The sequence below is a fragment of the Phacochoerus africanus genome, chromosome 12 (genome assembly GCF_016906955.1).
Source record: "Phacochoerus africanus isolate WHEZ1 chromosome 12, ROS_Pafr_v1, whole genome shotgun sequence".
Classification (NCBI taxonomy): Eukaryota; Metazoa; Chordata; class Mammalia; order Artiodactyla; family Suidae; genus Phacochoerus; species Phacochoerus africanus.
This window is the reverse complement of record NC_062555.1, coordinates 51664111-51679838: the sequence shown is the minus strand read 5'-3', so window position 1 is coordinate 51679838 and position 15728 is coordinate 51664111.

The window sequence follows — 15728 nt, the reverse complement described above, 5'->3', positions numbered from 1 at the left end:
GGTGCCCTGTGTTCCAAGGCTGGAAGAAAGGAAGAGGTCCAGTGAACTCGGGGGCTCATCCCCTTCCCACCGCAGCTGATCAGCAGACCCAGAGAACCCAGTCTCCTTGTCCACTGTGTCTCTTTTCTGGAGTGAGTTAATATTCACAAAAACACGGGACTGTGGGAGGCAGCTCCACTGATGCCCAGCCAGGACCAGAAGCTCAGCTAGAGTAGCTGCCTGAGCCTTCGAAACACCAGCTATAAGATTTTGGCCGTTGCTGGTACACAGCCCACCTCCACAGAAAGATGTCGTAACCTCTCCTGAGAGTGTGTGAATAATTGCAAATGGAATTAAAAGAAAAGTCACCAGTGGGGTTTGGCAAATGCCGCCACTTACTGTGAAGAGCTGAGAATGTTGATGGGAGCTGTCAGCACGGTGATTAAACTAAATATGAAAATTACCTCACAGACAGAAGAATCCTAAGGTCTTGATAATTATTAGCTGTTTATCCCAAATGACTTATGCCCTAACCGAGAAGAGGCTGGAAAGTCATTCCCTGTCTTGGGAAATTCAATTAGAGTTAAAAATTAAGCCCAGAAATAAATTAGGGGCTTGGGATTAACATATGCACACTATCTGGCGTTCCCGTCATGGCGCAGTGGTTAACGAATCTGACTAGGAACCATGAGGTTTTGGGTTCGATCCCTGGCCTTGCTCAGTGGGTTAAGGATCCGGCGTTGCCATGAGCTGCGGTGTAGGTTGCAGACGCGGCTCGGAACCCGCGTTGCTGTGGCTCTGGTGTAGGCCGGTGGCTACAGCTCTGATTCGACCCCTAGCCTGGGAACCTCCATATGCCCTGGGAGCGGCCCAAGAAATGGCAAAAAGACACAAACCAAAACCAAAACAAAAAACAAACATACACACACTGTCATGTATAGATTAGATAATTAACAAGGACCTACTGTGTAGCAAAGGAAACTCTATTAGATATATATATATGTATTTTTTGCCTTTTCTAGGGCTGTTCTAGAAATATCTAGTAGAGAATGCCTCTACTAGATATTCTGTAATAACCTAAATGGGAAAAGAATATGAGAAGAATGGAAATATGTATGATAATCACGTTGTTGTCCATTTGAGACAGATGCCACATTGTTAAGCAACTATACACCAATAAATTAAGTCCAGAAGAAGCTTTCAGCGACAATGGAAATCATGTCTCTAAATTGTGGTTACTGCTGAGACTGCTACTTTGGATTAAATACCAATTAGGCTGCTGTCCAAGCATACACAAACAGTTTGTTAGCTAGATGTAGCTTTGCTTTCTTGTCAAGTCACAGAAAATCTATGACGTGGTTCTTCTTCAATAAAACGGGAAAAGGATCAATGAATTAGGATTGACGTCACATTAATAATTGTATTAGTGTTGCAAAAGTGTTGATTTTTTTTTCTTCCTCAAAGAGTAGGCTCAAGTGGCTTCTGCCTGGATGGTTTTCATTATTTAAGATTAAAATGAGAATAAGTATCCTTAGGGATGTATTCTGTTTTTTTGTTTTTGACTGCACCTGGGCACATGAAAGTTTCCAGGCCAGGGATCAACCAGATCAACAGCAGTGACAGCACCAGATCCCTAACCCACGGGACCATGAGGGAACACTCTTAGCTGTTTAAATCACAATCATCGCACTTCCTACTTAGGTGTAAATTGTGCTAGGGAAAGCAAGTTAAAGGCGAATTAAAAGTGTTTAGTACAACATTTGAGGAGACATTTCATATGCCAGAGTGGGAATGCCCCATGATCTGTTTTTCACCAGTGCATCACAGCATGTGTAATGGCAAATGCTCCACGTGTCCTTGTTGGATGAAGACATGCATGAATGAATGAATGAATGAGTGGAAGCTAGTTAGCAGATATGATCCCTGGGCTCTGGAAATGGGAGAACTGCGAAAACCAAATAATGAGCAGCCGAGGAACCCAACGTGGTTCCCACACTGAAGGCTTGCGACTTGGGGCCTGTGTCTAGGCAGGCTTTGCTGAGAAGGACTTGGACCCACAAAATCATGGAGTCATCCTTACCAACTCTTGACAGGGGATTTATGGATGTTTAAAAACATGTAAGCTTTTGAGGATGATGTCATGGAGATAAAGTCTACCAAATTCCCTTTAGTGCCTTGATCAGGAAGAGACTATGGAAGGAGATAGTCCAGGGGTTGGAATTGGCAGGGACCTGTCTTCTTCTTTGGGTTTTGGGTCTTCCTCCATGCTTTTCCTTTGTTAGGGAGGTTTCCTTCTAGTCTGTTGCTTTCTAGAGGAGGAACCTTTGCAAGAGAGGCTTGTTTGGAGTTGCACGCTTAGGGCTCCTTGGGTGGCCCCCAACCAGCCACCCTCCAATTGGATTTGACCTTTAGAATCTCACAGAAACAGAATAGCCCAGCTAAGAGCCCCAAGTACTTCTTCCTGAGCTGTATTTGATTGTTTTCTACCATGAGACACAAAACACACTGTCAGCCACGTGGAGAACTGGGTTAGGGAACTAAAAAGCACTGGATGATCAGAACAGAACAGTCTTGTGTCTTGGCATCAGCAGTGTGTTCTATTTGCACAAAACCATTGTTTCCAAATGACACAAATGATCTCCTCATCTCAGACTTATTCTGTAGCAGAGAACTCTGTATTTCAGGAGCTTTGGGTGAGGGGAAGACTTTGTGTTCTAAGACGTACATTTGTTGGTTGGACAAGAGTGCGTATATATACCTTGAAGATAAGTTCTAGTTCACAAATGCACATGTGTACGTAGTCACATACACACACACACACACACAGGCACACAACCAACCTAATACATGAGTTTGCACATTGGGATCCAGGTTGAAAATGAGCAGAGCTGCCCTGGGCGTGCTCAGATGGGTGGGGGAGTTAGGGGGTCTGGTACGTTTTCAAGGTTCTGTTTTGGTGTCAGATTGAGGGGAGATAGAACATCCATTAATTTAGCGGAGCATCTGGGATCGTTAAAGCCAGAGAGAGCTGTACAATTTATCAATCTTAATTTGCTCACGCTGCAGTTGGACAGAGAGGATCTCTGGGAAACTCTGACAGGACACAGATGTTCCCCATTCGGCCGCTCTCATACACACAGCAAAGCTGCCCAGCTCTTCCCCCCACTTCCTCACCCCCCGCCCCAAACCCTCTCCCCTCCCACTTTGAACCACGTCCCTTGCATTTGGCTTGCTGAGCTGTTGCCTGCACTGTATTTAGTAACAGAAACACACAAAATTGGTTATGTATCCTGTGGGCAATCCTCCTTGCAGGAGGAAATGTCCCTATTGCCAGCTGTTGGCACGGATACCTAGGGGAAATCATGGATCTAATAAATATTTGAGTTTTTTTTTTTTTTCCTTTTTTCTTTTTAGGGCCTTACCCACAGCATATGGAAGTTCCCAGGCTAGGGGTCAAATCAGAGCTGCAGCTGCCAGCCTGCATCACAGCCACAGGAACCCCAGATCCAAGCTGTGTCTGCGACCTATACCACAGCTCACGGCAATGCTGGATCCTTAACCCACTGGGTGAGGCCAGGGATCAAACCCGCATCCTCATGGATACAAACAGATTTGTAACCTGCTGAGCCGTAATAGGAACTCCCATATTTGAGTTTTATTTAGCAGATTGAGTGGGAATTGGCCAACACACATATACAGATTTGTCTCAGAACTGCTCTCCCGTATCAGCTACGATTGAGGGCCAGTGAAAAAGGATGATTATCACTCCATTTTTTGAGGTTCCTTGAGGGGAGGAATTGAATCTTATGCATCTTTTGTTTTCCTACATTTTCTCCTATAATGCCTTTTATAGCAATGCTCAATGAATACTGTGTACAGCTGAATGGGACCACTGGACTTTTACCAATGTATGCATTTTTAAACATTCATCTTTTCCTTTTCAATTTCTTCTTGAAAATGGCATTTTTTTTTTTTAGTCCCATAGGGTTAGAAACAAACTCATTTCTCTATTATTTAGATTTTTGATTTCCTATGGATCCTATCCTGGACCAGGCTCTGGATATACAGAAGGAGAAAAGACAGATAACATTTTCTCTTCCACATGCTTTAAAATATGGTGGTTGATCGATAGAAGATTGGATAAAGAAGGTATGGTATGTGTTTACAATGGAATATTACTCAGCCATAAAAAAGCATGAAATAATGCCATTTGCAGCTACATGGATGGACCTAGAGATTATTACATTAAGTGAAGTAAGTCAGGCAGAGAAAGGCAATTACTATATGATATCACTTATGTAGACTCTAATAGGAATGACACAATAGAACTTAGAAAACAGAAACGGACTCAAAGATTTCAAAACCAAACTCATATTTACCAAAGGGGAAATGTGGAGGGGGGATAAATTAGGAAGTTGGGATTGCCGTATACACATTACTATATGTAAAATGGATAAGTAACAAGGGCCTACTTGCACAGGGAAGTCTACTCAGTACTGTGTTATAACCTCTATGGGAAAAGAATCTAGAAAGGAATGGATATATGTATACATTGAACTATATGCCTGAAACTAATACAATTTTGTGAGTCAACTACACTCCAATAAAATTTAAAAGTAAGACAAAAAACTGTTAACACAACTTTGTAAGTCAATGATATTATGATAAAATTTAAAATCATATAAAAACTAAACACCTGCTGAATAAACATTGACAACCACAACAAAAATCTGGTGTTTGAGAGAGAAGTAAGCCACTCTTACAGAGTGATACATGCTATGGGGCTAGGGGAGGGGAGGTCCTGGTTTTGTGAAAGGTCATAGCCCATCCTGTATTCTAGCCCAGAGGTTGGGCAGGAGGAAGCACTACATATGCAGATTCCTAAATCCTGAGGAGTGAGCCAGGTATAGGTGAGGGGTGGTTGGCTGTTGCGCAGGTGTTTTGATGGTGGGAGAGAGGCAGTTTTTGCCATGTACTTTTCTGCTGGGGACTCCATGCATGGAAAGAACAGGTGACTGTTCTTCTGTGATGTACGGGTAGGAGATTTTTGGCATTTGCACTGTTCCTTTGAATTTAGCCATTCTATTGCAGAAGGCCTCAGAGAAAATGTGAATGCTCCAGGGGAGCGCTCATGAAAAAAATCATTACCCATTAGCAACTAGGGGTGAAATAAATTCTCTTTTCAGGTTTTCTGGTCAGATCTCTGGGCTCGGAGGAAATGACAACAAGGCAGCCGAATTTTGAAGGGAGGAGATGAGGTTCAGGAGGAGAGAAAGCCAGAGCTAAGGTCTTGAGCTTCCCAACTGCATTTGGGGACATTATTTCAACTTGGGGTTACTAGGTCTTACTTTCACTCTTCTCAGAACATCTCATGACCAAAGAGGTACAGCAGAAATTGGCACAACATTGTAAACTAATGATATTTTAATAAAAAGATAAAATGAAGAGGTTGGGAAAACACATACAGACGTTTCCTGGTGGTGCAGTGAGTTAAGGATCTGGCATTGTCCCTTGCAGTGGCTTGGCTTGCTGCTGTAGCATGGGTTTGATCCCTGGCCTGGGAACTTCCACATGCTGTGGATATGGCCAGAAAAAAAAAAGAGTTTATTTATATAGGACTTTTCAGAGCCTCTGTGGTGCCAAGATGCACTGTGATTCTCTGAGAGAGATTATAATATCAAACATTTCCCAAATGTATTTGACCATGGAATGCTTTTGGTGGGACATTTTCTGCAATTAGTGTTCCAGGCAGCACATTTTGGGAAATTCTGGTTTGGAGAATGGAGTCACCGGTGCAAAGAAAGGCAACTCCAGAAAGATACCCCCACTGTCTCACTGCAAAGACCGAAGCATTACATGGTAGAATGGGTTGGGTGGATTCATTTTTTTTTTTTTTTTTTAACTAAGGATCAGCCTTACTTCTGTAGGACTATCTGTTCCTGCCTCACCTATGGAATATTTTAGTTTTATAAACGATCCTCCATTCATTCATTCATTCATTCATTCTTTTGTTTGTAATTTTTTGGGAGATGAAGGTTTTGCACGGTGGCTGTCTAAAATGAGGCCGACCATAGAGTGTCTTTCTGTATTCACTGGCTTTCCAGCAAAAGGCATGATGTTGGTCTATAAATGTCCCCTGCAATCCATCTTGTCTACTTGACCTCCTTTATCTTGTGCCCTTTATCGGTTCATCTTGGAAACACACACTGTGACCAAGCTGACCATGACTATTTATATACATTTGGAAGACATTCCATTGGAAATTACCCTCAACATGTTCTGTTCAGTAAAGCAAGGAAGTGGTAATAAGACCCTCTGCTTCATCTCTGTGTTTTCCTTAAGATAGTTTCCTGCAGTGTTATCAGCCAGTTAAGGATTAAGAAAATCTCCCGCAGGCATTCCCAAACTTCCTCCCAACTCTTTTAGTTTCTTCTGGAGCAAGAAACATTTAAACTCTTTCTTTGCTAAAAGCTGAGGAGGCGAAATCAGGAGGGGGGGCAGCTATTTTCTTGATTTCAACTATTTCAACATCTACCAGGCGCAAGAGAGTCTGCTGTGTTCTGTGAAAAAATGTGTAAAGGAGTATGTGATGTGGCCTGTGGCTTTTGCCATCAGGAGCCTGATAAGAAAGGAAGCCAAGAAACCCACATAATTGAATAGCTCTCAGGCAGATAAAGGCAAATAGGAGATAACAAGAAAATATTCCCAAGACTCATTCTGAGTGGGGTGAAGGGTGAGCTTTCTGTGATGATTTCATGAGAAAGGAGGTTGCTTTGGAAATGGGCTTTGAGGGATGGATGGAATTTCACCTTGACAACAGTTGAGGGTGCTCTTCCATGGGGAGGGAAGCATGAGAGCCCACGTGTGAACATAAGTTTTGCTTAAGATGCAATAGGCAAATGTTTGGATGTTAGCACTCACTCACCTGTACGGATAGGTAGTAATGAGGAGTCATTCTCGTTTTTTTTTTTTTTAATTTTTAAAAATTTTATTGAAGTATAGTTGACTTATAACATGTTCGTTTCAGGTGTATAGCAAAGTGAATCAGTTATACACACATACATATGTCCATTATTTTTTCCCATATAGCTGGTTTCAGACTATTGAGTAGATTTCCCTGTGTTATGTGTAGGTCCTTGTTAGTTACCCATTTTTTTTGTTTGTTTGTTTTTGTTTTTTTGCCATTTCTTGGCCAGCTTCCGCGGCACATGGAGGTTCCCAGGCTAGGGTTCTAATCAGAGCTGTAGCCGCTGGCCTACGCCAGAGCCACGGCAACTCTGGATCAGAGCCGCACCTGCGACCTACACCACAGCTCACGGCAACGCCGCATCCTTAACCCACTGAGCAAGGCCAGGGATCAGACCCACAACCTCATGGTTCCTAGTCGGATTCGTTAACCACTGAGTCACGATGGGAACTCCAAGTTACCCATTTTATATGTAATAGTGTGGATATGCTAATCCCAACCTCCTAATTTATCCCTCCCTCCCCCCTTACACCCCCACACATGGTTTCCTCTTTGGTAATCACAAGCTTGATTTTGAAATCTGTGTTTATGTTTTATAAATTCTTTTGTATAACTTTTATTAGATTCCACATATAAGTGATCTCCTATGATATTTATCTTTCTCTATCTGACTGACTTCACTTAGTATGGAAACCTCTAGGTCCATCCAGGTAGCTGCAAATAGTATTATTTCATTCCGTTTAATGGCTGTGTTATATATTCCACTGTATATATATGTTCCACATCTTTTTTATCCATTCTTCTGTTGATGGACATTTAGGTTGCTTCCACGTCTTAGCTATTGCATGTAGTGCTGCAATGAACATTGGGGTGCAGGTATCTTTTTGAGTTAATGGTTTTCTCGTTACATGCCTGGCAATCATAAGCCACCCTTCACTCAGTTGGTCCCCAGCTGTGGATTTTATTTCCTGAGTATCTTCTAAGTACCCCACTCCTTCCTTCCTACTTCCTCTTCCCCAGCGACTTAGCCCTATTCATTTTCTCTCATCTTCCTGGGCTGCCCCTGATCTCTCCACTCTGCTCAGCGCAAACTTCCTAAAAGGCAAACCTAACTCCTCCACACACCTTCCACAGCGCCTCAGGGCCATGAGAATAGAGTCCACATTCCTGACCATGGCCTGAACTCCGCAGTCGGATAAATGTGGGCTCAAATTCTTGCTCGGCCTTTACAAGTTAGGTGACCAGCTGTGCAGTTGTGTAACTAGACTTCAGTTTTCTGATCCAGAACGTGGGCACCTTGCTAGCCACATTCTGGTCACTGCTGCCCATCCTACGCTTTCCTTGGCTTCTTCCCATGTGCATCTCGACCCTGGATTCCACGCCCTGCTGCGTCCCCAACTGAACACTCTCCTTTCTTGACCTTACCTCTGTCCTCCCATCCTCCTTTGTTCCTCCTTCCATCTGTCCTTCAAGACTCTCCTCTGGAGTTCCCACTGTGGTGCAATGGATCGGTGGCATCTCTGGAGCACTGGGATGCAGGTTCGATCCCTGGTCTGGCACAGTGGGTTAAAGGATCTGGCGTTGCCATAGCGGTGGTGTAGGTCACAACTGTGGCTCGGATCTGATCCCTGGCCCAGGAATACCATAGGCTGTGGGGCAGCCAAAAAAAGTAGGAGGAAAAGAAAAAAAAAGGAAGAAAAAAGAAAAAAAAAAGGAAGGAAAGGAAAAAAATAAAGAAAATAAGAGGAAAAATAAAAAGACCCACCACCAGCATCCTCTCCTCTTGGAAATCTGCCCACGTCCTCCCAGTTCCCAGGGCCTATTGTGCATCCCTTTTCATGTTCCCATTCCTCCCAGTATTTACCTTACAGTGTGTGCGGCTTTCTGCTCCCATACCTGGATGATGGCTTCTCAGGGTAGATTTTCAAAAGTGGGATCACAGGTCAAATGACATTTGTATTTTGAATTTAGATACCAAGGGCCAGATTGCACTCATGAAATGGGTCTCAATTTCCACTCCCACAGGACTGGATAAAATAGGCTTATTTCTCTCAGCCTCACTAACCCTGGGTAGGATCACTCTTTTTAGTCTTTGCCAATCTGATAGGTGAAATTCGATACATCATTGTAGTTTAATATGGCTTTCTTTGATCTCTGACAACATGTCCTGGTATCTATGGTTCTGTGAATTGTTTCTTTGTTTTCTGCCCATTTGTCTAGTCGAGAATTCCTTTTTCCCTTGGTGATTTGTGAAATAGCTTTCTCTAGTCACCTTAAAAATATGCATTGCTAATATTTTCCCTCATTTATTATTCACCTATAAATGCAAGTCATATATATTTTACCATGGAGAAGTTTAAAACCTATCAATTTTTTTTTCCTTTGTAATTTCCAAGGATTTTTTTTAATGCTTAGACACCCTTCATAGTAATATTATAAAAAATATTCTACCCCAAATTCTTGGAATATTTTATTTTATTTTTTCCTATAGGTAGTCCTCAGTCTCTTCAGAATTTATTTGGTTATAGGATGTAATATAGGGATCAATCTTCATTTTCCTGCAAAACTCATAGTCTGTTTTTTCAATAGTATTGTGTCTTTTCTCTATGAATGACCAATTTTTCATGTTTACAACACGTGACAAATTCATGTGTGCAAATGTATATTTACATCTTAGTTCCTGGATGCATTCTATTCCATCAGTTTATCTTTCTGTTCCTATATGAGATCCACACTCTTTCAGTTAATGTGGCCTGATAGTATATTTTGATAACTGGCATATCAACCCTCAACAGTCCTATTTTCTCTAATTTTCTTTCTTTCTTTTTTTTCTTTTTTAGGGCCGCACCTGCAACATATGGAAGTGCCCAGGCTAGGGGTCAAATCAGAGCTCCGGTTGCCAGCCTACACCACAGCCATAGCAACACAGGATCCGAGCTGTACCTGTGACCTACAGCACGGCTTAGAGCAATGCTGGATCCTTAACCCACTGAGTGAGCCAGGAGTCAAACCCACATCCTCATGGATTCTAGTCAGATTCATTTCTGCTGCACCACCATGGGAACTCCCTCTAATATTCTGTACTTTTCCCATGGCCTTGTCACCCTGAAAGGAGGAAAGGAATCATAGCCATCTTCAGTCCTGGAAGATGCTTAGGGTGCTGGCAACCTGAATAGGTCTCTTGCCCTGGATTGGTGAGGTTTTTTTTTTCTTTAAAAAAAAATTTTTTTTAACAACCACACCTGTGGCATATGGAAATTCCCAGGGGAGAGGCTGAATCAGAGCTGCAGCTGCAGGTCTACGCCACAGCCAAGGCAACAATGGATTTGCGCTCTTTCAGAAATGTACGCTGTCGCTTGTGGCGATGCTGGATCTTTAACCCACTGAGTAAGGCCAGCGGTGGAACCCGCATCCTCACAGACACGTAACCTGCTGAGCCACAACAGGAACTCCAGGATTGGTGACCTCTTTTAGAAATCCTGAAGACTAGGCAGAGTGGTGTGAGGATGCTTGCAGAGCCCTCTGGGTCTTAGAGCTGGCCTGAACCTCTAGAAGTGCCTGTGCAAATTTAGACGGTCTCTGTAACACTGGACATTTTAGAAGCTAGGTGTGTGCCTCCTAGAGACCCATGCAAGTGGAGGCTAAGGATAGAGGTGACAGAAAGTCAGAGAAAGAATGATACGATTTTGGGAGTTCCTGTTGTGGCTCTGTGGTTAACAAACCTGACGAGTATCCATGAGGATGTAGGTTTGATCCCTGGCTTGCTCACTGGGTTAAGGGTCCAGTGTTGCTGTGAGCTGTGGTATGGGTTGCAGACGAGGCTCGGATCCCGAGTTGCCATGGCTGTTGTGTAGGCCAGCAGCTGTAGCTCCGATTTGACCTCTAGCCTGGGACCTTCCATACGTTGTGGGTAAAGCTCTAAAAAGAGAAAAGACCAAAAAAAAAAAAAAAGTTACGATTTTGAACTCTGTAGGCTTTCTGATTTCTACTTAGTACCAATGTGATCTCTGCAAAGGTTAATGTCCACATTCACAAAATTGGGACACCAAAGCAGATCTCTTACTCTTAAAGCAAGAATGTGGGAGCTGACGGATTGCAAACATGAACACGGGGACTAGAACACTGTGAAATGTTTGTCTGTGGAAGGAATGAAGTGTTGTTGATTCATACCATGAAGTTCTTTTAATATTTTTAGGGCCAAGAGGGACAGATTTTTTTCACCCTACTGCTTTATTTGGGTCCTGTTCCATCCTGTCCCGAAAGGAAGCACTTGAATTCACCATGCCTTCATGCGGGCATTGGTTTTTCTGGCCGCCGAAACTGTTGTGCTATCTTAATTCGGTCCAGCTCCATAAAATGCCATCTGCCAGAAACAGATCTGGGAAAACAGCAGGCAAGGTTTGGATTAAGCCTGAAGAGATGCTTTGTGGGAGAAGGGGTATGAGAGGAAGGGAAAGGGTTACACAGGTCAAATGCCACCAAAGCAAGAAGTGGGTTAAATCTTCTGTGGTCTGCACTTTCTTGGTGATCAATGCTTGTCCTTTAAGTAGGTTATTTCCTTGGGGTGTAACGATCTTTTGTTACCGTGCGTTTTATTGGTGACTGGGTTTAACCTATAAATAGAAATTGCCTGAATATGTTCTTCCGGGAAAGAGGAGCAAATCAGCCCTAAATTCAGCTTTCAGAGACGACTTGTCGGATTATGGATGGAGAATAGTTTCTCTATCTTTAGGAAACGACGCGTATCTTAGACATAGTGGCACTGGGACATGTACAATATGTGAGACTTCTCCAAAATGCTGCTAGAGCATCGGGAGGTCTTCAGGCACCTTTTTATCTGCTCTGAGTTTGCTAAATGAAACCCCAATTTTCCTTCTAGAGGTGTAAACAGAATTATTCCTGTATAGAAGGATGGTCTGGTGCATAGGATGACTACTTTGTTAACTCCCAATTGTGCTTTTGTTTTCTTATGTCTGCTTTCTTGAATCTTATCAACCCTCAGACAAAAAAAAAAAAAAGATTCTTTCAGTTTAGTGCCTCTAGTAGAGGAAGATGTCTTGGTTTTACTGCTTGATAATCAGTCATCCCCCCAAAATCAATCTACCCAAATCAGAATGTGGTTGAATATGCAATGAAGGCATCCATGTATATCTGGGATTTGTTGGTTTGGTTTGGTTTGGTTTTTTGATGGGCAGCTTGATTTTATTAAATATCTCTGGAAGTAAGGGTACCCCCTTCACCATGACCACAAGACACTGTTGAGGGTTTAGACCTGCCAGACACAGAGATGGGCCCTGGTGGCTCCTGGCAAAGGCAAAGTCCCTGACCTCAGGGCTGACAAGTGGGCAGATGGAGGGATGAACACAGAATGGCAATCTGGGATGCTGTGCAGAAGACAGGATGAGAGATGGGGATGGATGTCACAAAAGGCTTTCGGGAGGTGATGATGTTGGGACTGACTTGACAGAGGAGTGAGAGGAGGCCAAGCAAAAGTGGGCCTGAGAAAGGTGCTCTAAGCAGGTGGGGGTAGGATCACAGAGTCACAGAAGCATGATGAGTAACACAGTATGCGGTGAAAGTGGGGTGCTCATGTATGGGAGGAAGATGATGATGCTGGTGTCGTGAAGGACGTCACGTGCTACCATCTGGAGTGTGAAGTAGAGCCTCTGCGAAGGAGGCCTTGGAGTCAGCAGGATGGACCGGTGATGTGATCAGATCGATACTTTGAAGGAGCAACTTGGCAAAAGGGTAGAAAAAAGACAAAAAGATTAAAGGTGGGGAAGGCAATTAGCAAGTTGTGGTGATGAACGTGAAAAATAAAGGTGGTCAGGACTAAACCTAAGTAACATAGATGGAAGAGATCTTCTGATTTAACAGCTATCGTTGATGGTGAAGATGGAGAGACAGAGGAGTGGAGGATGGTTTTGGGTGTTTGGGCAGCTGGAAGTGGAACTGTGGGCTGAGACAGAGAATGGGTGGGGAGTAATGGAGAGCAGGTTTGCAGAAGGGAGGGTGGTGCATTCACACTGGTTGCGTGGAGTCTAAGTGGAAACAGCTTTTTCATATTCATGTCTGTAGCTTGGGAATAAACTGACCTAGAGACATCCAGCCCCTAGTAGCTGCTATTCCATTTTCTATCTCTATACATTTGACTACTCTAGACATTTCATATTAGTGGAATCATATAATATTTGTCCTTTTGTGATGTGACATGTATCAGAATTTCCTTCCTTTTTAAGGCATAGTAGTATTCCATTGTATGGATATACCACTGTGTTTCTTTTATTGACAGATGTTGGGTTTTCACTTTTTGGCTCTTGTGAAAATGCTGCTATGAACAATCATGTGCAAGTAGCTCTTCGATTCCCTGCTTTCAGTTCTTCTGGATCTATGTGTAACTTTCTCTGGAATCACCATACTGTTTTCCACAGTGGCTGCACCAATTTACATTCCCATCACGGATGCCCCAATACTTATTTTCTGTTTTTTTTCATTTGATTTGATAGTAATTTGGCAACTGTTCCTTTACCTCTTCTCTCTTTTGGGCTTGTCGTGGAGACTGGTGGGTGTCTACCAATCTCCATTTCCCTTTCTCTTTGGGTACAAGGCTGCATGACACTTGCAAGGATCCCTTGCTGTGAGCAGGGCTGACTTCTGGCCAATAGAGTGTATCTGCTGCTCCCAGGCCTGGCTCATACAAACTTCCTATATGTCTTATCCCATCCACTGGCTAAATGGGAAAGACTCCAGGGACTTAGGGGAGGACGGAGCCACAAGGCAGAAGGAACTTGGGACTGACCAAGAAATCCATGGTAGGCTGTTGCATGAGCAACAGGTAAAATTCCATCACATCCCTAATATTTAGAGATATTTGTTTTAGTTGTTACCGCACCCTAAGGCAAGACTGCATAATTTCTCAATTTTGTTTTTCTCTGCTCAGCTGCTTCATTTCCTTAAGGATTACCTCCTGCCCCCCTTTTTTAAAAGGAGTTTCCATTGTGGCTAAGCTGACATATTGTCCATGAGGATGCAGGTTTGATCCCTGGCCTCACTCAGTGGGTTAAGGATCTGGTGTTGCCGTGAGCTGTGGTATAGGTTGAAGACACGGCTCGGATCTGGCATTTCTGTGGCTGTACCAGCAGCTGCAGCTCCCATTCACCCTCTAGCCTGGGAACTTCCATATGCTGCAGGTGCAGCTGTAAAAAGAAAAAAATTTATTGATGTACAGTTAATTTATGATGTTGTATTTAGCTTTCATTTCTCCTGCAGAAGAGAGCTTCTCCTAAGTTTGTGTGTCCCTTTGTTGCTTCCCACTTTGTAATTAGCATTGTCAAGTCTAGGTCCTCATTTTAGAGAATCTCACAGACCCAACTTGAGGCAGATACCCTCTGCTGTGCCAGTCTGCTAGGACCACATGTCAGGGCCACTGTGTACAAGCTGGGGGCTGCTGGGGGCCCACCTGTCAGGGAAGGGGGTTGTGGGCCTAACAGGCCCCTCTAAAGTTATCAACCACAGCACTGTTTCTTAAAATGTGGTCTAAGATTTCCCTGGTTTATTATCACCTAAAGAATCAGACTCTCAGAGTTGGAGTGGGTGGGATGGCTCCAGAAATCTGCATTGCCCTCCAGAGAATACTGATAGGCACTGAAATTGAAGAACAGGTCTATTGCAGAACTCTCCATGGTGTTTCTTTCTTTTTTTAAATTAATTTATTTTTTTGGTTTTTAGAGCTGTACCCACGGCATATGGAAGTTCCGAGGATAGGGGTTGAATAGGAGCTGCAGCTGCCAGCCTACACCACTGCCACAGCAATGCCAGATCCTTAACCCACTGGGCAAGACCAGGAATCTAACTGGCATCCTCATGGATACTAGTAGGGTTTGTCACTGCTGAGCCACAACAGGAATTCCTCCATGGCATTTCAATGTCTGATCTCAATGAATGTTTATACAGAAATCACCTGAGACAGAAAGTTAAAAATCCTCCTGTTAAAGGTCAGCAGAAACAGGCCTGCAAAATCTCGCTTTGATTTAAAACTGTACCCTCCTTCTTTATATTTAACCAAAGTCTCTTGAAGGGCCTTTTTGGTTATGTGCTAAGGATTTACTAAGGATTTAGCTGAGCCTTGCAAGCGCACATGCTTTCAGGGACTTGGCAGGTATCAGAAATCAAAGCTGCAGGAAGGTTGAAGGCAATTAGAAATGATGGGACCCATGAGAAAAGGAGGCTTGTGTGCCCAGGTAAAGGCTTTTTTACATACAGCTGTGTTCACTGCCATGGCCAGACAAAACGTGTGTCTCTAGGCCACACTGAACAAGAGATGCTGTACGTTTGGAACCTTTGCTAAGCAATCCCTTCTGCCATCTGAATCATATGACTTGAAATCCTTTCATCTTTAATCACATGACCTCTTTACCAGGCGTTTTATTTATGTTTTCTTTTGGCCCCATCCAAGGCACGTGGAATTTCCCAGGCCAGGAATTGAAACTGCATCAAGGGTGTAACCAGAGGCACAGCAGTGACAATGCCAGACCCCTAACTTGCTGAACTTTGAGGGAACTCCCTCACCAGGAGTTGTTGTAGCTACTTGTTTTCAGCCCCTCCTGCCTCTTCTTGAAAAAGATGGGGAAGGAAGTTCTCCCAAAGTTCACCTTAAAACATGAAAACCATCAGGGCTGAGAAGAGGTCTTCATTTTAAAATGTAATTATTTCTATTAATATAGGTTATCAGTGTGTTTGTTTAGAACCTTGGTTGTTTAAATATTTTGATTAAGGTAATATA